At 43.6% G+C, this 23,458-nt stretch overlaps 1 long non-coding RNA gene across 1 annotated transcript; it reads left to right on the forward strand.

The window, feature by feature from the left end:
- The first annotated feature begins 1,551 nt into the window (after positions 1–1,551).
- On the forward strand, positions 1,552–23,195 carry LOC117797474. The gene is made up of 3 exons (XR_004622488.1): positions 1,552–2,650; positions 8,187–8,391; positions 22,943–23,195. It is a non-coding gene; the product is annotated as an uncharacterized LOC117797474 (long non-coding RNA).
- Positions 23,196–23,458: the final 263 nt, after the last annotated feature.

A 23,458-nucleotide genomic window follows, 5' to 3' on the forward strand; every position in this document is an offset into this window, starting at 1 on the left:
GCCCAAACTCAGGGGGTAGGGACGCAGACTCAGCCTCCCCTATTGCAATGCTAGGTCACGCGGCACAGGGGAGAGAGAATTAAAGACCGTGACCGCTGACCCTCATTTTCTCTCTGTGACTTGATTTTCCCGTTTGTAAAATAAAACAAAAGACAATAAAAATGAAAAACCCTACTTCCTGTAGTTGTAAGGATTAAAGTACTTAGAGCAGTGCCTGGCACACACATTTAAAAAAACAAAAACTTTAAATATTTATTTATTTATTTTAGAGAGGTTGGGGAGGGAGAGAGGGGCAGAGGGGGAGAGAGAGAGTCTTAAGCAGACCCCACCATGCCCAGTGTGGGGCCCCACACGGGGCTCAATCTCATGACCCTGAGATCATGACCTGAGCCAAAACCAAGAGACGGATGCTCAACGAACTGCACCATCCGGGGGCTCTACCCCGCCAAAAAAGTTAATAAAGATAATATTGTTGTTGTCATGTCCCAATTATCCAATAAGAGGGAGAAGTTAATTCTTATGAATACCCATACCTTCAACCATTATGCAGTCATCATACACAGCTCAGAAGAGATACAATAATTTGGGGAAATGCTTCTGCTTTAACAGTAAGTGAGAAAAGTGGGATGTACAAAAATATGTGGATAATGTCATCCCAACAATGTAAAAAATCTGTATGAATCAAAGATTTACAGGAAATACACCAATCATTGAATTGGCTGATTCTGGGTGGTGATTGTTTTCTTCTATTTTTCTATATTTCCCAATTTTCTTTTCTTTTTTTTTTTTTAAGATTTTATTTATTTATTCGACAGAGATAGAGACAGCCAGCGAGAGAGGGAACACAAGCAGGGAGAGAGGGAGAGGAAGAAGCAGGCTCATAGCAGAGGAGCCTGACGTGGGGCTCGATCCCACAACACCGGGATCACGCCCTGAGCCGAAGGCAGACGCTTAACCGCTGTGCCACCCAGGCGCCCCTCTTTTCTTTTCTTTTTTAAGACTTCATTTATTTATTTGACAGAGAGATAGAGAAAGCCGGAGAGCACAAGCAGGGAGGAATGGCAGAGGGAGAAGGAGAAGCAGGCTCCCTGCTGAGCAAGGAGCCCGATGTGGGGCTCGATCCCAGGACTCTGGGATCATGACCTGATCCGAAGGCAGATGGTTAACCGACTGAGCCACCCAGGCACGCCTTTATCTCCCAATTTTCTATAATAACATGTATTTTTCTCTAATAACAGTAAGTTTGAAAAACATTGTTAAAAACAGAAAGAGGGGGTGCCTGGGTGGCTCAGTTGGTTAAGCTTCCTACTCTTGGTTTCAGCTCAGGTTGTGATCTCAGGATCTTGAGATCAAACTCACATGGGGCTCTGTGCTCAGCGCAGTCTACTTGGGATTCTTTCCCTCTTCCTCTTCCTGCCCTTCTCCTTCTTCCTTTCCCCCCTTGCACATTCTCTCTCGCTAAAATAAATAAATAAATAAAGTCTTTAAAAATAAAATAAGATAAATAAAATAAATAAGATAAATAAAAACAAAGAGACCTAGGGTTTGAGCCACCATATAAGCATCTGATCCCAGTCATTAATTCTTTGTTTTGTGTTTTGGGGTAATTTTTGAGCTCTATGCTTTTCATCTTTTCACTACGGACCAATACTATTAGTTTGATTGTTCGGTTTTTCAAATATCCAGTTCCTTTCCTTTTACACCTGGCTTTGGACTATTTCAAAGGTTAAATGAGGTGTTTTCCGTGATTGGAAAAATACACAGCAGAGGTTGGGGATGCTGTAAGCTTAAGAATGCAAGGAGATGACACTTCAGGTAATAACACCATTCATCCAAACACCTGGTAAGTGCTGGCGGGATATCTATAAATATTAATAGGTTATCTTTACATTATTTGTCTGTTTTAATTATTTGTCTTTTTCTTGAGTCTTCATGAATAATGGTACTGACTGTGAGCCTGACCCTTTTAGAAAAATGCTACACTACTGTAATTATACTTTAGGGATACAATATTATTTGAAAAGTCACCTCAATACTATTCAGACATATTATATTATGTCTGGGAGTAAGATCTTTGACAAATGCAAACTTTCTTGACATTACTCATTACTTTTAGTGCAGGATAGGTTGGCTGTGGGCATATTTTTAGCTCCAGTAGATAAATTAAATCCGATTGTGTTTTTTATGTTTTTGGATTTCCAGACCTTCAGTATTTTCTGAAATCCAAAGTCTGCTTATGTGATAGCTTGAAATGATGTCTACAAATTCTTTGGTATTGTTTCCTTAAGAGGTTGAGTCTAATTCCTCTCCCCTTGAGTGTGGGCTCTACTTATGACTCACTTCTAACAAATAGAATGTGACTAAAGTGATGGTATGTGACTTCCAAGACTAGGAGCTAGAAGTGTGGCCTCTCCTTGCTCTTTCGTTGATTGCTCATTCTCAGGGAAGCCAGCTGCCATGTTATGAGAACACTCAATTAGCCCTACGGGGAGGCCCAGCTGGCAAGGCACAGAGGCCTCCTGCCGACAGCCGTGTGAGCACACCGTCTTGGAAGCAGATCCATTGGCCTCAGTCAAGCCTTCAGATAACCACAGCCTTGCTGATGTCCTAACTACAAAATCTCAAGAGACCCTGAGTCAGAATCACCCAGGTAAGCTGCTCCCAAATTCCTATTCCACAGAAACTGTGAGGTGATAAATGCCGACTGCTTTGAGCCACTGTTCTGGAGTAATTTGTTAGCAATAGATAAATAACACCGCTTACCCCATAACTTTACTGATGGAAACCTCTCTCAAAAGATTTTATATCCATACCATGTAGTGCCTACCATAAGTAGGGTCTGAACTTCATGGTAAGTTCATAGTGGTGAGGAAAACAAACCCAGGGGATGCCTGGGTGGCTCAGATGGTTAAGCGTCTGGCCTTTGGCTCAGGTCATGATCCCAGGGTCCTGGGATCGAGCCCCACATCGGGCTCCCTGCTCGGCGGGGAGCCTGCTTCACCTTCTCCTCCTCCTCCTGCTTGTGCTCTCTTGCTCTCTCTGTCAAATAAATAAATAAAATCTTAAAAAAAAAAAAAAAGCAAAAACCCGGAATCTGCTTTGGGGCAGCTTATCTTTGAATTCCACAAACATGGAGTGAAAGAAAAGGAGGCAAACGTTTGTGATGTTGAGGAAGTTACTTAATGTCCCTTGCCCTTGATTTATGAAATAGAGAATAATATTTACTTTGCGTCGTTGTGAGGTTGAGAACTGACATTAAAGTACTGAGCACGAGCTGTCACTCATAAGTGCTTACTACTATTATTATAGAGGTGGATTTTCACCACCAACTTTTTTTTTTCAGACTTCAAGTTAGAGCCCCTGCATGATGCCAAAAATGTCTGATAATTGCATGAGTGCGGAAGGCAGCACTGTCACTGCTAGTTTTGAAAAGTTAGCAAATTTACTAGGAAAAGCTCTCCACTGTCTTTCTCAAAACTGTCGGTTTGAAACCCTCTCAGGGAAATGACGGCACCGTGGTTTAGATTTGACTCAGTACCTCTCATAAGCTGGTTGTAAATATATCTTCTCATTACAAATCATTCGAATAATAAATAAGCAAAGTTTTCACTCTGATGTGCCAACGTACTAAATGCCATCAGCTGTTTTGTTGAAAGGTAGAGGAGTATTTCCTATGCTGGACCACGTGTATGATATTTTATTCCAAAGCAATCCTTTCATCATTTAGAAAAGTACTTATCCGCCATCACATTATTTAATCCAAAATTGCATGGGTTTCTCCTTTCCTTAATTATATTGTAGCTTCAACTCCATTTCATCAATTATATTGATTTCCTAAGCTGTTGAGACAAGGGGATCTGACACGTACTCGCTTTATCCTCCTCTGCTCTAATATTCTGGGAATTATCAAGAGAAAAAGCTCAGAACCTAAAGTTTAGGTACACAATCAGCAATTTCAAGAGCCCAAATCTAGATAATTGAGGCGCGAGGTGAAAGAACTAGATGGCGATGAACAAGACAGTGAGTGGCCTCTGACCGGAGAGCAGCTCTCCCTGGCTGCTATTTCCTTATATGCATAATCGCAGCCCCTGGATCACTCTGTTGTTATGGCAACCACCACTGTATATCGCACTAAAATCTGGTATTGAAATGTACTAGAAGCACAAAGCATACATTTTTCATATTTTTCCCAAGTTCTTTTTTCATGGTTTCATGTAGCAATCCAACATGAAACATTTATTGGAGCTTTAAAAATCACAAATCCATCATCTCCCGCTCTGAGATTTAGAACTGGCTTCTGTGATTGTAATAGCGATTCCCCATCAAAGGAATCGAATCCATTTCAAACCATTATACTTTCTTTCAAAGAAGCAAGGGGGAGGGACTGCCCTTGGCGATCTTCTGTGAAGCTCATCTGCATCACTGCTCCTGATAGAAGCAGAATTAGTCTTTCGATTCCAAACTGCTGAGAGAGATGATGTGGGGAGATTTCAAATGAGGAGTGACACTTTTGCTTCTATTCCACCAGGAACAGATCAATGTTGAAATTCTCGAGCTGCTCTGTTGGATTCATATGGTAAAGTCAGAGGCTTCTTCAATGAAGACTGGTTGCTCCTCTCGGAGCAGCCACTAGCTACTTCTTATTGCTGCTTCGATGAGACACACTTATTATCAGAATTGCTGGCATTCAAACAATGTGGAGAAGGCTGTAGATTATAGTTAGATACAGAGCACTAAAACTGATTAAAAAAAAAAACTTTCAATAACCTAATTCAGGAACTACAAGGATGCCTCCTGGAAAGAATTTTGTATTAAGCGTTCGTATCAAGAGAAAGACCCACATCCATTTATCTGACACATTTAATTCACAACATTATTCTTTTTCTAGGGAAAAAATTATATAACCGAAAATATCATAATGGATGGAAGTAGGGCACAGGAAAACCCTGTTGTCGAGTACATTGCTGACCTGATGGGAGTTTTTGCAAACATTTCTTAGATGCAAGCTTAACAGCTGTTTTCAACGTTAATATTATTATAATACTCATTGCCAAGACTAGACTATATTGCTAAGAATTTGTAAAGAACTCAAAGATTTGGAGTTTTAAATCTGCTTTTTCAATATTGGAGATAATCTGCTGGTTACAACATCCTTGCCTTATTATTTTTTTTCATGGAAGGGCCATTGCAATCAGCTGGACAATCTCGTTAGAATACAGCTTGAGAGGAAGGAAAGATTTTTCTTTTAATAGCTGAACAGCCCTAGCATCGTATTTATAAACTTTGGAAATGGAAATAAAAGTAAAGGCTGGATGAATTAAAATGTCCTTGACAGAAAGTAAGATAGGATGGAGGGGAGAATGTCATCCGGTTTATTTTGCTTCCATTCAAACACCGTAAGCAAACTCCAGCTACTCAGAGGCCTCATTAAGAAAATACCCCAACTCGAGGCCGTAGAGAATGGAACTCGGCCACAGCAACTCCCAGCTGGACCGCTGTTGAGGAAGCTGCTGAGCTAGTGAGTTTCTGGAACGGGTACGCAGCATCGTCAGAGAAAATCGCCCTCTGCCTACAAACTAACGCCCGACTTTCCTCATGAGGAGTCACGTCAATCAAGCTCCTGATGAAACAGGTTCTGCATTCCTACTCGGTCTATTTTTTTTTTTTAAGATTTTATTTATTTATTTGACAGAGAGACAGCCAGCGAGAGAGGGAACACAAGCAGGGGGAGTGGGAGAGGAAGAAGCAGGCTCCCAGCAGAGGAGCCTGATGTGGGGCTCGATCCCAGAACGCTGGGATCACGCCCTGAGCCGAAGGCAGATGCTTAACGACTGTGCCACCCAGGCGCCCCCCTACTTGGTTTATTAAACGAAGGACTGTGCTCTTGGTACCAGGGCACCCAACCGTGATGAAAATCACAGCAGATCAAGGCACACCCTGGACAGCATTGACTAGGATATTTTCATCATAGCCAAAAGTTCTGTTCTAAATGCAGAGCAAGCGATGAAAATTAATCAAGATTCGTGGGTTGGCTTTAGAAAGATTTCTTGAGACAACATGCAAGCTTTAGATGCTTTAAATTATACAGCATCTTAGATATGAAACATCAAATGTCTTGGTGACTAAGGGAAAAATCAATGAGGAAATAAAGGCTGCATCTAATCATAGAACCTATGGAATATTTTTCCAATTTAAAAAAATTTCTTCAACAAAAATGCACAACTCTTCCCCATACCGGATACTGTGCTAGGCATGCATTCAAAACCAGAAAGATACACATCCTAGCATGGTATGCTCTAAAGAAGGTCAAACAACATGATGTGAATGAGCAACATGGGCGATCGATACCACACAGGTATAAAATGAAGGATTTCTTCCCTTCTCTGTGACCTCTCAGAATTTTCAGGAGACACAAGCCATTAGGCAGCCATAAGCGCAAAGAGAAAATTCTAAGGGAAGCAGTGATTAATGTTTGAGAGAGGGCGGTCATAGCAAAGCAGTTTTCCTCATTCGATGTACCCGATTTTGCAAAGTTTGGGGTTTGGGGTTGCAAAGAAGCAGTGTTTAGAGACATGGTGAGTTCAGAAGGAAAATCCAGTGTTGGCCAGAAAGAGACTAGAGGCTCAGCTGGGGCGGATAGAACAAGGCACCCTTCGCCCTGTGATGGAGAAAGGTCTTCCTTTCTTCTTCTTCTTTTTCTTTTTTAAAGATTTTATTTATTTGTCAGATTGAGAGAGAGAGCGCGAGCACAAGCAGGGGAGCGGCAGGCAGAGGGAGAAGCAGGTTCCCCACTGAACAAGGAGCCCCATGTGGGACTTGGTCCCAGGACCCCGGGATCATGACCTGAACTGAAGGTAGACCCTTAGCTGACGCTTAGCTGACGGAGCCACCCAAGGGTCCCGAGAAAAGTCTTTCTTAAAGGAAAAGAGCACACGGATTCTGGCGCTGTTGGTTCCCGCGGCAGTGAGGGGAACCAGTCCGATCAGCGGACACGGACCTGACGTGCTCGGCAGTGCAGCTGGGAACCGCACTGCCCGCTGGTGACTCGTCTGTGCTGACGCGGGGAACGAACCTGGGCTTGGAACTCGAGGAAACTGCACATTCTTCGGGGCCCAGGTATTATTTCATTAGACTGAATTGGCTGGTCGGAGATGCTGTTTCACAGAGAAAATGGACTGGTAGGGTTCCTCCCAGAGAAAAGGTGGAGCAAGGCTGTGCACCCCGTCTTTGCAGGAGAAATCTCTCTCTTCTCTGAGGGCAGCGCTGAGCCCAACACCAGAATGTTTTCTTTGAAGCAACTACCCATCTTGTCTTTTGGTGTATTTATTTATTTATTTATTTGCGAGAGAGGGCGAGCGAGAGCGCGTGCACACGCACGAGCCGGGGGGAGGGGCAGAGGGAGAAGCAGGTTCCCCACTGAGCAGGGAGTTCCACGCAGGCCTCGATCCCAGGACCCCGGGATCATGACCTGAACCGAAGGCAGATGCTTCACCGGCTGAGCCACCCAGGTGCCCTTCTTCTGGTGTTTTACTGTATTTTTGCTTACCCTAGAATTTTGAGCTTGAATTCTTAGCTTTCTGGTTTGAGCTATTTCTGCACTTACGTTCAGGGATGTACTCTGTGCCTCTTTCTCCACCTCCATCTGCATGTGAAGAACAAAACCCACAGATAACTCAAAAGTCTTCTGACTGGAGGGGAATACCACCCAGCCCCTAGCTGCTGGGAGTGCGGTCCTTGGCCCAGCAGCACCGGCGGCACGTGGGGGCCTGCGGGAACACACGGCTTGACGCCATACTCCGGCCTTGCGGAGTCCGCAGGTGCAGCGCGACCGCATCCCCGGGGCGTTCGTGCGCACAGTCGGGTGTGAGAAGCAGCCTTCTCACTCACTGGCCCTCAAAGTCGAATGTTAACAGAACCAGAAAAACGAAGGCTGACCTGTTAGAAGGCAGATCGCAGGGAGCACCCCCCGCCTTTCTGATTGAGTAGGTCTGAGATGGGGCCCAAGAAGGGGCGTTTCGGGCCCATTCCCAGGTGCTGCTAACCAGGGGCCGCCCTCTGACTAGCACGGCTGTACCTCCTTCTCCTCACTGACTGCGGGACCAGAGTTCCTCTCTGCCGCTCACCAGCCGCGCGATGCCCGACGCTCTCCTGACCCCTCCAAGCCCAAGTTTCTTTTCATGTTACAGGGAGCGACGCCAAGTTCATCGTGAGAATGTGAAGACATTTTGAAACGCGCAGCACCTCACCCATGCCCGGCTACAGAATATGCTCTTCAAATTGGGGTCCGCAGACCGGCGGCAGCAGCGTCCCCCGGGAGCTCGGAAGACCTGCGGTGTCTGGCCGCACCCCAGGCCTGTGGCAGCAGAATCTGCCGCGTCACGACACCCTCAGGTGAGAATTATGTTAGTCTGAGCAAAGCTCTGCAGGCACGTGGGCCTCATTTCCCGGTTGCAGCTGGGGTACTAGCCCCAGACCAGGCATCGGAAGCTTGAACCCCTAACTCTCTAGCCCTCCCCCAGTGTTTCCACTCTCTCCCACTCTCTCAGCCGCACCCCGAGTGTTTGATTGCCCAGCTCGGGCGGGGACGCTCACCATGACCCCGGGCGCAGGTTTGCGGAGTCCTGGGAGGCCCCCGGGGCACGGAAGCGCAGCCACTGTGAACTTGCCTCCTCGAGGGGGGGCTTCGCCAGGAAATAGGGACAGCCTAAGAGGACAGAAGGGGTTTCTGGACCTGACGGTTTGCTTATTTGACTCTGTGATTGTTTGTTTTGGATCTTCACACTGAGGTCCTACTTGAATCCTCGTGGGCAGGAGAGGAGTGGGAAAGAGGAGGGATGAAAGCAAAAGCCACGCGGGGTATAAAGAGTCCCGCGGGGAAAGAAAGACTCTGGGCTGCCAAGGAGAATGACTTGCTCACAGGGAGAAACCGGGTTCTGTTAGAACACATGGTGCAGCCGAGTTCCCACCACAGAAGTCAGCCCCCTCAATGTTCTGGTGTGGGATTCTTTGCGAACAAAGTACTGTTTGGGAATCATTACCATTTGTAGCTCTTTTATTGTACGAACCAAATGAATCCTTCCTGAACATTCTAATGAACACAGCAATACAGAAGTGACTTTAGCAGAGTTGGAAAGGCAGCACTGCTTTTTTGCATACTTATGAGTAATGATACCTGAAAAATAATCCGACAGGAAATATAAAGTAACCACATTTCTTTGATAATGAATAAAACTCTGGAAACTGTCCTTCCCCTGTAAGTTTATGGCTGATTTTGTCATTGAACTTTCTCTTCGACACCTCTTGTGCTGTGACTGAAGGAGTTTGCTTTCCTTAGACCTCATGGACCAGGACTCCTTGTTCTTTCCTGGAAGCTGAAGAAGGCTAGATGCACATAAACAAGCCATCATCCCAAATGCCGTGGCTACAAGATTTACACTGCCCATTATAGTGGAGATCAATACAGCAATACTTGCTTTATAGCTGGAGGAAGTTCAGAGATGGGAAGTAATTTATCCAAAGTCATAGCCAGTCCAGGTTGGGGATATGCTTAACATTTAGATCCCTAGTCTGAAGCCTCTTCATATAAAGCATAGACATAAAAATGATGAGTTCCAAGTAAGAGCTAGATTTTATTTTATTTTTATTTTTTTTAAAGATTTTATTTATTTATTTGACAGAGATAGAGACAGCCAGCGAGAGAGGGAACACAAGCAGGGGGAGTGGGAGAGGAAGAAGCAGGCTCATAGAGGAGGAGCCTGATGTGGGGCTCAATCCCATAATGCCCGGATCACGCCCTGAGCCGAAGGCAGACGCTTAACCGCTGTGCCACCCAGGCGCCCCAAGAGCTAGATTTTAAACTTCGAGTCTTATTTCTTTACCTAGCTATATTTTCTCCTCCCTGGCCCTTAAGCACTGACATCTCCTGGATACAGCTCCAGGGTTCTGTCCATGAAAACAGAAGCAACTTTGGGGAAAATGGATTTCAGCTAGGCCTTATCAAAAGCCCACTTGTGAAAATTTGGCCTCCAGTTCAAGCCTGGGCAGAGCCCCTTTGGATGAATCCACAACTCAACTCATTTAATGAATGAGGGATCTTAGAAATTTGCCTCCTCCCCGCTCCAAGCCCCAAATACACTTAGAGATTCAGTGCGATGGGAAAATCAAACAGTGACTGCCTCTAAGCAACAGAGGATAGTGATTTTGGGCTGTGAAGGAAGGAGCAAGAGGGAGTTTTCTGGAGTGAAAGTAATGACGATTTTCACCAGGGTTTGGATTAGGTGGTGTGGCGCGCATTTGTCAAAACTCACAGAACGATCGATACACTGAAGATTTGTATGTTTCATTATATGTAAATTTTAGCGATCATAAAACCTCGGTAATGAAACAAACTCCCAGGGAAAATATTTGGGATGGTGACAGGGTTAAGAGCTAGAAGTGTTAAATTTGCGTTTTTATCAGCTCTGTCATCATCCTCACCAACCACAAAATACAAAAGTCTTTAGACCATGTCTGTAGAGGGAGGGTGGGTGGAAGTAAGAAGCCAAACCCTGTAGCTAAAGTAGACGGTGCGTGTTCCGGGGAGATTGTCTTTCTGCCAGCGCTGCCAGGAAACCAGACCTTTGCCCTGAACTGAGCAGGCTTTCTTTAGCAGCCAATCCTTAGATAAAAATAATTGCTAGGGTTGTGGGGGTGTGTGGAGGGCGGGGAAGCTGAAGACTGGTGGGAGCTCTGTCGTGAATCCCCTGGAGGAGACCCTGCTCAGGGTGGTGGGAATTGAGCATCTCCAGTTCTCCGATGTTTTTTGCTGAGTAAATGTAGAAATGGGTCAAAAACTGGCAGGGAGGAGAGACCCCGCTTCAGGATAAAATCCATTGCGTTATGGGTTTGGGCAAAATTAAAAAAGCATGTGGATAAAGAATAAATGTTATTTGGATTGTGTTGTTTGAGGGTCTTTACCCTCCTGTTCCCACTTTGAATATCACTCCAATTCCCCAGCTTGCCAGTGTGGTGTGCTTCTGTTATTGTTATGCAAATGTCGAGCACAGAGAATACTCAGAGAGTAGTACATCCATGATCCAGTTTCGGAGCGCTGGCTGGCTTGGTCCGTGGAACATGCTACTCTTGACCTTAGGGTAATGAGTTCGAGCCCCGTGTGGAGGAGTCTACTTAAAAAAAGTATATTTCCATGATCCAGTCTTGTCAGATTACTGTTTTTTCTTTTTTTAAGATTTTAAAGTAATCTCTACACCCAACGTGAGGCTTGAAACTACCACCCCCGAGATCAAGGGTCACATGCTCCACTGACTGAGCCAGCCAGGCGCCCCAGATTACTTCTTTTTCAAGATTGCAAATGTATTTTACTTTGTGATTAGCGATTATTAATAACTAAATAGTTCAAATGAATCAGTTGTCCTTCTATAAATACTTACCCTCTTGACTTTTTCCTCACCTTTATGTTATATGTACTTGGAAATAGGCATTTGGACATGATAAGTGGTAATTGGATACTACTCCTGTTTTCCTAAATAGGTACATATATCTGTATGAGTGATTGCTCTTAGCTTTTGTGATTTATAATTTATAGATTTTTTTTTGCTTAATAGACATTAAAATAATTGAGGCATATCTGCTTTTCTATCTCTACAGACTCTATAGTCTGGTTGCTTTATAATTACATTTTTTTCAGCTTTATGGGGATATAATTGATATATAACACTGTAGGAGGCTCAGGTGTGTATAACACGATGATTTGATACACGTTCATATTGTGAAATGATTACCACAATGTTAGTATCATTTCCATCACCTCACATAATTACTTTTTGTTGTTGTGATGAGAGCACTTAATATCTACTTTCTCAGCAACTTCCAAGTATACAATGCCGTATTGTTAACTCTCGTCACCATGCTATACATTAGATCCCTAGAAGTTACCCATCTTATTACTGTAAGTTTGTACCCTTTGACCAACATCTCCTCATTTTCTGCACCCTCTATCCCCTGGCAACCACCAGTCTACTCTCTTTTTTAAGATTTTTAAAATTTATTGATTTGAAAGAGAGAGAGCAGAGACAGCACACATGCCCCGGGGCGGGGGGTGGGTTGGGAGAAGCAGACACCCTGCTGAGCAGGGAGCCCAATGCGGGGCTCCATTCCAGGACCTTGGGATCATGACCTGAGCTGAAGGCAGATGTTTAACGACTGAGCCACGCAGGCACCCCACCAATCTATTCTGTTTCTGAGTTTGGCTTTTTTAGATTCCACGTGTAAGTGACATCATACAGTATTTGTTTGGCTCTGACATATTTCACTTACCATAATGACCTCAAGGTCCATCCACATTGTCGCAAGTGGCAGGACTTCCTTCTTTCTCATGGCTGAATAATAGTCCATTTATATATGTATTATATATCCATATGGATATATACACATAATATAATATCCATATAGAAACATCTTCCTTATCCATTCATCCATCCAGGGACACTTCAGTTGTTTCTGTACCTTGGCTATTGTGAATAATGCTGCAATGAACATAGAAGTTCAGATATCTCTTTGAGATCCTGATTTCATTTCCTTTGGATATGTACCCAGAAGTGGAATTGCTGGATCATAGGGTATTTCTATTTTTAATTTTGTGAGAAACCTCCATACTGTTTTCCACAGTGGCTGCACCAAGTGACACTCCTACCAACAGTGCCCAATTTCCCTTTTCTCCACATCCTCTCCAACACGTGTTATCCCTTGTCTTTTTGATACTAGCCATTCTAACAGGTGTGAGGTGATAGCTCATTGTGGTTTTGATTTAAATTTCCCTGATGATGAGTGAGTGACTTTGAGCATCTTTTCACGTGTCTGTCGGCCATCTGAATACACATCTATTCAGGTCCTCTCTTCATTTTTTTAAATTGGATTGTTGGGTTTTTGCTATTGAGTTGTATAAGTTCCTTATATATTTTGAATATTAACCTCATGTTATAACACTGTCAGCAATTTTTTTTTAAAGACCTTATTTATTTATTTGACAGGCAGCAAGAGAGGGAACACAAGCAGAGGGAGTGGGAGAGGGAGGAGCAGGCTCCCGCTGAGCAGGGAGCCCGATGTGGGGCTCGATCCCAGGACCCTGGGATCACGCCCTGAGCCAAAGGCAGACGCTTAACGACTGAGCCACCCAGGCACCCTATATCAGCCATTTGAAAATTTTAAAATGGAAATCTTTATTTGTAACATAAGTCAGTTCTCCAACGTTTTTGGTCTTGGGAGTCATTTAGTCTTGAGAATCATTGAGGACTCCAGAGACTTCGTGTTTGTATGGATTTTATCAATTGGTGTTACTGGGTTAGAAATAAAAGTGGAGAAAATTTTCTAAATACTTATTTATTAATTTATTTAAAATCACAATAACAAACCCAATATATGTTAACATAACACATTTTCATGTGTTCAGTTCAGAAAATAACTGTTTTCTTAAATAAAAAATGTATTGGGAAAATGGCATTATTATACATTTTAGCAATCTCTTTAATGTCTGCCTTCACAGAAGCAGCTGGATTTTCATATTTGCTTCTTATTCAATAGATTTTTTTTTTTTAAAGATTTTATTTATTTGAGAGAAGAGAGAGCACGAGGGGGAGAGGGTCAAAGGGAGAAGGAGACTCCCTGCTGAGTGAGGAACCTGATGCGGGACTCAATCCTGGGACTCCGGAATCCTGACCTGAGCCGAAGGCAGACACTTAACCAACAGAGCCACCCAGGTGCCCCTGTATTCAATAGATTCTGAAACATTGTTTTGTCTGGAAAATATGGAGAAAACCCAGCCTCCGACAGATACGTATTTGGAAATGGGAGGACTGTATTAACAGCTTTTTCAGGGAGTTGTGAATACTCTTCTTTGGTACTACACTAAATTGTGAAAAGTAGTAGTTTTTTGAAGAAAATATGTATTATGAGGGGTGCCTGGGTGGCTCAGTCAGTTAAGCATCTGCCCTCAGCTCAGGTCATGATTCCAGAGTCCTGGGATCGAACCCCACATGGGGCTCCCTGCTCAGCGAGGAGTCTGCTTCTCCCTCTACCCTTCCTCTTGCTTGTGCACGGTCTCTCTCTCACACAAGCTCTCTCAAATAAATAAATAAAATCTTTAAAAAAATATGTATTATGAGATTTGAAACCATAATAATGATGTTTTCATACTCTGTTACATTAAAATTCATTGGTTTATCTTACATTTTGAATGAATATTTTACCCATGCATGGTTTTATAATGTCATGTGTTGATTATGAGGGAATATTGTTTCCTTGAGTTATGCAGATCTTCCTTATACGATGTAAAATAAAATCACACTCATTAATACCACCAATCCCCTCAGAGAAGTCTTTAAGTGATGTGACGCTGTCAAGCCCATGGGTGCATATTCAAGTTTTCTAAAATTGTAATTGTCACTTGAAAACTCAAACTCAAATTTTATTATTGGCAGCAAATACTGTCAATTTTTTTCCTCAAACTGATAAGCCCATTTTGTTCATTTTTGAGAAAATGTCTGCCTAATCCTCAACTCTAAAATCCCTGGTTGTCAGTTAGCCTTTCAAGTTAAAATGGTATCACGTGAAAACAGCAGCTAGTTTACCTGGCAACTCAAATATTGGCACTTCAAACAGTCACTGAGTTCTGTTCTTTTCTCTTTCCTTTCCTTTCCTTCCCTCTTCTTTTAAGATTTTATTTGAGAGAGAGAGAGAGCAAGAGAGAGTACAAGTGGGGTGAGGGGCGAAGGGAAAAGTAGACTCCCCGCTGAGCAGGGAGCCTGACTGACGTGGGGCTCGATTCCAGCTCTCTGGGATCATGACCCAAGCTGAAGGCAGATGCTTCACTGACTGAGCCACCCAGACGCCCCAAACAGTCACCGAGCGCTTTTCCTTGAGACGACATATGAACACTGGTAGGCAGCAGAAAGGCTTTAGACATACTTCTCACTTTGTCACACAGAATTTGAGAAGATGTGTACTCAAGGGTTGAAAGGTAGTGAAAGTATTGATGTTACCGACATCTGTGTTTTCTGCAAGCACGCGGTGGTGAAGGACACAATGCCCACGAGTACAGCATGGCACCAGCACTTTTGGGTTCACTTGCAGGTACCCGGCCTTCTACTCCCTACTGCTTTGTAGCACTAATGCAAATACCAGCATGGTGAGAAAGACAAATAACATCTTTGAGGCATTATGAGAAGAGTTTTGACTTTACAGAACCCTTGAAAGGGTCTTGGAGACACCCAGGTATCTGGGGACCACACTTTGAGATCTACTTGTAAAGGTTCTCAATTTTTTTTTTTTAAATCTCCTTTAGGTAAATTTAGTGTCAGAATTTTACATATTTAGCATTACAGATGAATTTAGCATTGTTTTACTCAGGAACTACATGGGTCTGTACACTGTAATGTGCTGGCAGTACAATGGTGAGCAGAAACAAGGTCTTTGCCCTTTTGGAATTTCTGTTCTGAATGAGACAAACTATAATCCAATCATCAGGTAACTGTAAATATACAATTGTCGTTAGTGCCATGAGAGCCCACAGTAGGGGCAGGTGGCTTAATCTGTGGGTGGGAGGTTAAGATACAGTGTTCCTGAGGACTTAATGTTTGTCTTAAAACCTCAAGGGTCAATAGGTGTGAGCAGGTGGAGGAAGTGGTAATAGTGTTCCAGGCGGCAGGACCAGCATGTGCAAAGGTCCTGAGGCAGGAGGGAGCTTGACATGTTGCAGAAATGGGAAACAGCTCTGAAAAGGAGGGAGGCTGATGGGAGATAATGACAGAAAGGAAAGAAGAGATGAGAATATATTGCAGTCTCCACTGACATTTTGGCTTTTATGCAGAGAACAAAGAGGTGCCATTGAAGTGTTTCTAGAAAGGGTGGCTTGACCAAATTGGCAGTATGAAAAGATCACCTAGGCAGCAGTGTTGAGAATCAATGGATTATGTTGGGGGGTTGGGCAGATGAATGCAGGGAACCATTTTTCAGATGGGAAGGCTCAGAAATGTTGATGTTTGCCAAAAATCACACCACTCCCAATCTTGAAACTAGGAGTTCCACACTGTTTTTTATTTTTCAGCTTCATTGAGGTATAATTGACAAATGAAATCATAATATATTTAACTACACTGTTTCTTTCTTCAAGCAACTGAGTGATCTTTCTGATATAGAGGCTTCTAGGTTGGGAGGGTCATGGACACCTCTGGGATTCTACTGACAACTAATAACCTTCTCCCTAGCAAAATTCATGTTTGGACACACAAAACTGACACATTTCTAGAGGTTTTCAGGTCTTCTGAAACCCATCCAGAGATTGCTCAAGACCATTTGAAACCCAAGGTTAACAAGGCTTATTCTAAAGCCTTTCAAAGCTATCACTGGTGTTAAATCTGGTCGCTGGTGGATTTTTTAAATAACCATTGAAAACACTAACCACTTTAGATTTCCGGATTAAAAATGGGTTAGTCTTCATAGAATCACCATGTAACCCAGCAATTCCACCCCTAGGTATGTGTTCAAAAGAATTGAAAACAGGTGTTTAAACAGAAACTTGTACATGCATGTTCATAGTGGCACTATTCACAATAGCCAAAAGGTGGAAACCACCCAAGTGTCCTTCAGTGGATGAACGGACAAACGAATTGTGGTCCTAGTCATACAATGAAAGTATTTGGCAGTAAAAGGGAGTGAGGTCCTGCTGCGTGCTACAACATGGATGAACCTTGAAAAGATTATATTAAGTGAGAGAAGCCAGATACAAAAGGCCACACATTGTATGATTCCATTGATATGACATGTCCGGAATAAGTAAATCCATAGACAGGCAGAAGGAAGATGGTGGTTGTCGGGGACTGGGGAGGGGGCAAAGTGAATGGCTGCTTCATGGGTGCAGGGTTTTTGTGGTGATGAAAATGCTCTGGAATTAGATAGAGGTGACGGTTGCACAACATTGTAAATGTACCAAAAGCCACAGAGTAGACAGTAATAGATGGGCCTTTCAAAGACTTGAAACCCGAAGCACCGGTCTTTGTATTTTATCATTTTGTCCTCTTTCCTGAGCTGCTCTGGGTCAGCAATTCCTGCCTTGTTGACTACAGCAGTGATTCTCATAGGTGGGGGCGGGGAAGGGGGAGTGGATTGTTGGGACTCCTAAGGGACATTGAGCAATGTCTGGAGACAGTTTGGTTGCCGAGACCTCACGCTATCTAGTAGATAGAGGCCAGGAATGTTAAATACCCTACAGTGCACCAGACAGCCCTCATAGCCAAGAATTCTCTGACCCCAAATGTCAATAGTGCCGAGGCTGAGAAACTCAGGAGTGTAGTATTGATACTGTATAATTGAAAATGCCAATAACTACTTATTATGGGCATTCTTATGGAGACAGCTCCCATTCTCTTGGTCCCTAGGGCTTGTGATGCCAAATGCTGAAATAGCCCCAAGGAGAGGGTTCTGGAACTCTATAGGGAAATCAAAGACCTCAGCCTTGTTACTTACACATCCCACAAACGCTATATCCCATAAGGTCCTGGGGACATCATGGAACTAGAAAATGGAAGTTAACCCTTCCATGTCTGGCTGCATGGTATCTGCATGCTAGCAGCCTGGCAAAGACGAGTGGATAAAGAATAAGAATGTTTTTCACAGCATAAGAACAACATGATCTATAAAGGAAGCAAATTAGCATATTATTATTATTTTTCTTTATCATTTCAGTTCTCACTAATAATTGCATCATCAGTGATTTCATTCCAAACCAAGGTTTATTTATTTATTTATTTATTAATCCACTTATAGAAGGTTGGCCCTTTTTTCTTACAAGGGAAACACTGGCTATATGGATCAGTTTCATTTCTTTAATATTATTTGAATATTGGCAAAAACAAATGCTTTTAAAACAGGCATAATCTTGAATGAAAATCAGATCCTCCATTTTAAAAACCTTGTCACTGTCTTTCTTGAAGGGAGCAAACCCATACTGCGTAAAACCGCAACAGATTCTTAAATATTCTCCTTATTATTCTGCAGAGAGACGACGTGTTCAAAACACCCTTAACTACACTTACTCAATTACTTTAGAAAATACCTTAGGGAAAACCTTCAGTAGTTATTTACTTGCTGGAAGATTTACTCTCTGAAAAATTATGCTTGGTCTCTCCCTAGCTGCCAAAAAAAAAGTCACAACTAGGAGATAACATGTTGAACACATTGCTTGACAATTTGGAGGTCACACGGGGGCGGGGCTTCATTATAGTTTCTCTCTAATGGGTTTGCCAAATGTATCTGTACCTGCCCCTGCAGTGGTAAAACCTTCCAAAGGTGGCCATCCATCGAGAATAAATGGAAAAATCATGTTTGAGTATAGGCAGCACTTGCTTATGTGAGTGAAATCGCTCATACTGAAAATGCCAGGGAGTCAGATTCACATTTTTCTTCATCTAGGGGTCTGGCCAACCCGTTCTAATAACAGTGCACACATCTGTGAGGCAGCTGAGGCCAGGACTTCATATGTTTGTGATTGGAAGACTATGGCTACAATAGGAAGTGATGTATTTGAAAGAAATTAACAAATACACGCGAGGGTACGTGTGAGTTTCTCAGCACGGAAGCGGATTCTGTCCTCAAATGGTTGCATGGAAACATCTGTTTCAAACCATTCTGAACTAGGAAGAATGTGGGGACCAACCGTATGTTTTGCCTGGAAAACGCTTACCTCACCCTCTTGACCTAAGGGATGGTGTCTGGACAGGGGAGGAAACAGAAGTGGCCTTGGAATCACATCCTTTTAAAAACAAAACAAAGACCATGTCCTTGTGCTTTTTTGAAGGGTTTCTTCACAGCATAAAAATTCCCCAAATATCCTCTTTGTGTTTATTTTTTTAACCCCTTATACAGTTTCCCCACAGTATCTTTCATAACTATGGCATATTTGTCCAAATGAAGAAACTGAAATTGGCGCATTATAATTTAACCAAGCCTCAGACTTTATTTGAATGTCGCCAGTTTTTCCATAATGTTCTCTTTCTGTTCCAGGATCCCATCTAGGACACTACATTGCATTTAGTCATTATTTCCCCTACTTTTCCTTCTTGGCTTTTGATGACCCTCTCTTCTTTTGCTTGAGACGATAAGCTTCAAAATGGGCTCTTAAGAAGTCCTTCTAAACATACCAGGGCCAACTTTTCAATTGTGTCTATTGTAAGGGAAGGAAAAAAAAAAAACTTTTCCTCTACCTTCTAAGTTCTGACGTTGGGTCCCTGGAAATTAAACTGACAAAAGATAAGTTAACAAGATAAAAACTGAGTTTGTAGTGCATATATGTGGAAGAAATTCAGTGATAACTCAAAGTGGTGGTTATGGCATCTTAACAAGAGCAATAAATTTGCAGAGAGGTAACAAGACAAAAGGAAAAAAGGCTTAGGCTTTTAGGGGTGACAAGCCATGGTAAAGTAAATACATGGGGGAAAACTAATGGAAGATAATAGTTAGTGAAGTTTGTTATGGATAGATTCCTCTCATCTCTGGGTGGATAGGAGGCTAGGGTTGTCCCTGGTGCTTAGGAATCTAAGAATTATCCTCTTCTTCCTGGTACAAGAGAGACACCTTTACAAATGGAATTTTATGTTCTGCTTTGAGGCAAATGGGGGGAAGGCAGAGAGACTTTTTTGGCATCTGCTCTTTCTCAATTTTCTTCAGCGCAAAGTCTTATGCCAAAGTAATTTATTTGGAGGTGGCATATTCTGATCCCCTGCACCATAATTCAAAAAACAAACCAAAAACAGAAATGGCAAACAAATTTAAAAACCCAATCAAAAAAATGGGAACATTTAAAAATTCAGCCAAAGGGCTCACCTGGCTGCCGTTGTACCTACATAAAATCAGTCATCATCCAGTTAAGGAATTTATTTTCTACAATTTTAGTGCCTATTCTGGCATAACTCAGCATATAGCTGGATCTTTCTCACGGATCAGAACAAGCAGTCATCAGGCAATTGGAAGGACTAGACGAGGCAAGCAAGTTATTAGAAACTAGACTTCTGGACTGGGAAAGGACAGAAGTTTGGACCAGACCATGCCTAACTATATGAGGGGAAGTTCAGAGAGCTGAACATCTGGGAGACCCCAGAAAGGTAGCATCAGAAATTGAAGCAAATAGCAGGAGCGTGGGGGCAAGAGGTTGGGAAAGGTGGGCGGGCAGGTGGGCTAGCAGTGAGTGCCAGACAGGGTTAGGTGATGTGCCAGGGCCAGTCGGCCATGAGCAGGAGGTTGGCCAGAAAGAGCAGGAAGGACACCAGCCTGGGCTCATGCTGCCTGTGAATCAGAGGCAGGATCCTGGTTTGAGATCTCAGAGCTTCGGTTCTGAGTGGTATGTCTGGCAGGGTCTGGGCATGTAGGGACTACCCAGAAGCAAGATACCTGGGATACCAAGGTAGAGAGGTGAGCACAGGAGCCCCAGCATTAGAATTAGGGCAAGGTAAGAACAAGATCAGAACTCAGATTAACCTGAGATTGTATTAACTTCCCCACCAAACAAAAGATACTAAATTCCCCGTGAATAGGAAAAAAAAGTCATCACTAACCCCAACTCAGAGTTTCAATCTTGGCGCCAATGAGATTTGGGACCAGATAGCTCTTCGATGCGGGGGCTGTCCTGTGACTTCATAGAATGTTTGGCAGCATCCCTAGCCTTGACACACTGGATGCCTACAGCACCTCCATCCCCTGCCAAGCTGTGATGATCCAAAATGTCTCCAAATATTGCCAAACATCCCTGGGGGGCAGAATCACTCCTGTTGAGAACCACTGCTCTAAAATGAAGCTGACCCAGTAAGAGGCATTAAATGGCCTCAGTTGTAGTAGAAAAATGTCTGGGGGAAGAAAACCAGGCCAGTTATTACAATGCAGAATGGGCATTAAGGAAGCGATCCACCTAGTAAGGCAGTGTGGAGGCAGCGGCTCATTCACAGGGAGCCACCGCACAGGCAGGTGTTAGAAAATGGTGGTCTTCAGTGGCGGGAGTCTAGGCCCATAAATTGCCTTGCTCTGTATACACAATGTATATGGTAGAAGTGGGTATGTAGTCACTGACTTAATGGGTCAAATGAAATTGAGTTGTGCTTAAAGCAATGTCTGACACATAAAGCCAGAAGAAATGAAATTTGTCTTTGTGTTCTCATACTGTGAAAGCCATCCTAGCATTAAAATACCTTTGCCCAACGTGGGACATATTTTACTGAATAATGCCCTTTTGCACTCTTAAGTTTTTTTCAGTTGAGTCTTATAAAGGCATTGTGTAAAACTTTTTTATCCCAGAAAATAGTGGTCATTGAAGCATTTTGGTGGATTTGTTACCACTTATATACAGTTCTAGCCTAGATTTCTCTGATTTTCTGTGTGGTACTGATGTTTGGGAAACTAAACAGTAATAAATGACCTTTTCCCAACAATAGCTACCCTCCTCAAGATCCTGGAAACCTTGTTTCCAAAATATCTGGGAGGTTCACGCTCTCCCTAACCCCCTCCCAACTTGAAAGTATATAATGGGCCACTCCTCATGACCCCAGTGCAGCCCTTTTCTGCCCACGGGTCCTGTCCCCATGCTTTAATAAAACCACCTTTTTGCACCAAAGATGTCTCAAGAATTCTTTCTTGGCCATGGGCTTTGAACCCTAACGTCTCTCCTACATCAGTAGTCACACCTTGTGTAGTCCCTTCCCTTTGCGTGAGGGCCGGACCTAGTGACCTGCTGTTGGCAAATAGGATATGGTGCAAGTGATAGGATATGGCGTCCAAGATTAAGTTCTAAAGATCATTATTTCAACTTCTCTTTTTCTCTGGCTCTTCTTGCTTGCTCTCTCTGATGGAGCCAGATGCCATGTTGCAAGCTGGCTTTATGGAGAGACCTATGAGACAAAGAACAAAGAAAGACCTCTGGCCAAAACCCAGCAAGGAATTGAGGCCTTCAGTCTCACAGCACATAAGGAACTGAATACTGTCTACAAGCACTTGAGCATGAGACGACTATAGCTCCCAGCCAGCACCTTGACTACAGCCTGCAAGAGACTCAGCTGAGCCACTCCCAGATTCTTGACCTGCAGAGAGTGTAAAATCAGAACTGTTGTTACCTTAACTTGTTACATTTTAGGGTGATTTGTTACGCAGCAATAGATGACTAACACATACACTAAGGTCATGCTGCGCTTAGATCACTGGCCTATTCTTGCATCGTCCACACAGCTAGGAAGACAAAACAATGGAACTTGAACTACAGCTCCTGATGGTAGAGAGGAGGCCCTGAGGTAGGAGGACGGCAACTGACCGTGACACACAGAGTTTGAGGCCGCTGAGAAATGCAAGAGAATCTACCCGGGATGTGAAAACAGGAAGTCCACCATTTGTAGCCATAAGACAAAAACACCCGAGCGTATCTAATCTGCCCAACACGGGGAGGCGGGAGGAAACAGAAAAGCGAGCAGCGCCGTGACTACCAGGTGAAGTCTGCATTGTGCAGTGGGGAGGGGGCACCAGAAGGAAGCAGATCCAGGCTTTGAGGAGCACCAAGGAGTCCTGGAAGAAAATGACGATGGCAGTTTCAGGGGAACTGTGGAGCATGTTTAAAAATAAATTTCTAAAATGTGATGCGTGATAAGAAATGAAACATCCCTAACACCCACAACCACAAGCCCCACAAAAGAAGAAGCCTCAGCGTCCCAGCCCTCTAGGTGACTACACTGTACTGGGGTTTCTGGACAATTCCATAGGCCCAACGGACAAGAAAGAGCTGTAGCTGCTGGAAGGAGAGTCAGGGATGTGAGAGTCCATTCTTTGTAACTGGACAGAAACACTTAAAGACAATAATAGTGCTATTTACTGACCTCGGCTCAAAATGGTTTACAGTTTCTTGAAACTTCATGTTTTGCAGCTGAGGAAACTAAGCCCTCACGACAAGGTGTGTAACTGGTGGAACCAGCGGAAACCCAGGTCACTTGATTCCGAAGCATGACCTTTACCCACGGGTGCTATTCATAGCTGTAACAACTGAGCAGCGCAAAGTAGGAGCAATCCGAACAGATGGCCCTTGAGCTGAGCCATCCTGCGGACCCTTGCTGGGCCATGCCGGGCATGCTAGCGGGAGGCTAGCGCGGTGACTGGGGACGGAGGGGACCCCACGGTTGCTGAGGTCGCTGTTGATCGAGTGTATGTTTATATACTAACTGGTCCTGAGTCTCGTCCTTTGGTACTTAAGCATCCCATCAGAGGTAGCGGCGCGGCTGGGCCAAGAGCAACTTTGCTCCTGGCGAGTCTGGGCCCGGGCCTCCTTTAAGCGTTTCTCCGTTTGTCGCTGTCCTGCAGGGACATAGCTTGTCACATAAAACCTGGACGTTTATTTCCAGCACAAACTGACTAAAAGTGAAGGAGAAACCAGATTGTCTGTTCC

Source organism: Ailuropoda melanoleuca, chromosome X (genome assembly GCF_002007445.2).
Source record: "Ailuropoda melanoleuca isolate Jingjing chromosome X, ASM200744v2, whole genome shotgun sequence".
Taxonomy (NCBI): domain Eukaryota; kingdom Metazoa; phylum Chordata; class Mammalia; order Carnivora; family Ursidae; genus Ailuropoda; species Ailuropoda melanoleuca.